The 1,464-nt window shown below is 37.4% G+C and overlaps 1 non-coding gene across 1 annotated transcript; it reads left to right on the forward strand.

Moving 5' to 3' along the window:
• Positions 1–193: 193 nt before the first annotated feature.
• On the forward strand, positions 194–312 carry LOC111735080. Its single transcript, XR_002778674.1, has one exon. It is a non-coding gene; the product is annotated as a 5S ribosomal RNA (ribosomal RNA).
• The last annotated feature ends 1,152 nt before the right edge of the window (positions 313–1,464 follow it).

Consider the following 1,464-nt stretch of genomic DNA (forward strand, 5'->3'; position numbering starts at 1 on the left):
CCAACACTTACCTTTAATTATGCTATATTAAGAATCTCTTTCCAGTATTTAGTGATACTTTGGGCAGAGATCTCTGCTTTGGAGTTGCCTAAGTGAAATCGAGTCCAGTCTATCCAATTTGCAGATCTCAGTCTCTGAAATATCTAGAGAGTTTGCTTTTCCTGAGATTCCTTTGAATCAAGGAATCTATGCAGTCTATGGCCATACTACCCTGAACAAGACCGATCCCGTCTGATCTCAGAAGCTAAGCAGGGTTGGGCCTGGTTAGTACTTGGATGGGAGACCACCTAGGAAGACCAGGTGCTGTAGGCATAAAATATAAATAAATACGTACGTACGTACATACATACACACATACATACATACATAAGGGATCGTAAGCTGACAAGATCTTTGCAGTCTATGAGGTCAACCAAGGGTTGCCTCGCCTAAAAAAAGAAAAAAAATAAATCTATGAAGAGATAGAGAGAAGATCCTGTCTGTACTCTACTCATACCACCTCACTCATTTGTATCTTTTGGCTCTCTCTTTTTCCAGAATAGTATGGACTGGGAAGAGGCATAAATGAGTATATGAAAAGACTTCTAGTTACTCTTTCTATAACATCTTGCCTTTACTTTTGATACCCTCTGTGTCTAGGCATCCAGATGTTGGCTCTCTTGGGGCTCTTATGTTAATTCATGAGGAAACTTCCTACCTCCAGTTCTCTGAGTTGAGAGGCATAATGTGTTGACTTCACCCAAACCTTATCTGTTGTTTACTCTTGCTAACTTCTGGGGTCCTTTGGCCTTACAATAAGCTTTCCTGGGTCAGATATTGGCAAGGCTGATAGAACCAGACCTCCTTTTTATTTACTCTAGAAAACTAAAGCATCCTTGCCAAATCAAAGGAGTAAAATATGACTGATTTTTGCCTCTCTCCTTACCTTCTGTCTTCAGATTTCTTTTCAAATATACTCCTGTCCTCTGATTTACACTGTATTTTTTATGCAAGTTTTTTTATACGTGATAATGCTACCCCGCCCCCCACTCCCCCGCCGTTTGCTCAGGCTTATGCAGTTTCCATTTATACGGTCTCATTTTCCGCGGTCCTTTTTCATTTCCATTATTAGCGATTACTCTTTCTAAAAAACAATAGCTTAACTCAACAACGTATACGTAACTAATACTAACACACAATTATTAATGATCTCATTCGTTGGCTGGCAAATAAGAAAGCATAGGTGACTATTGATGTTTTTCAGGATTTTTTTTTTACTAATGTTTTCCTGTAGAAACTGAAAATTACATGAAGGAAAAAATCTCCCTTTTAAAATACTTTTAGATAATGTACCTGGTCATCTATGCAATTTAGAACATCTAAATATAAGAGTTGTATATTTACCACCAAATACAATTTTCTTGATCCAACCTTTAGATCAAGGCATTATTTCCACCTTTAAGATTAATTATATTAAAGAGAATT

This window comes from Pteropus vampyrus, unplaced genomic scaffold, assembly GCF_000151845.1.
Source record: "Pteropus vampyrus isolate Shadow unplaced genomic scaffold, Pvam_2.0 Scaffold14266, whole genome shotgun sequence".
In the NCBI taxonomy this organism is placed as follows: domain Eukaryota; kingdom Metazoa; phylum Chordata; class Mammalia; order Chiroptera; family Pteropodidae; genus Pteropus; species Pteropus vampyrus.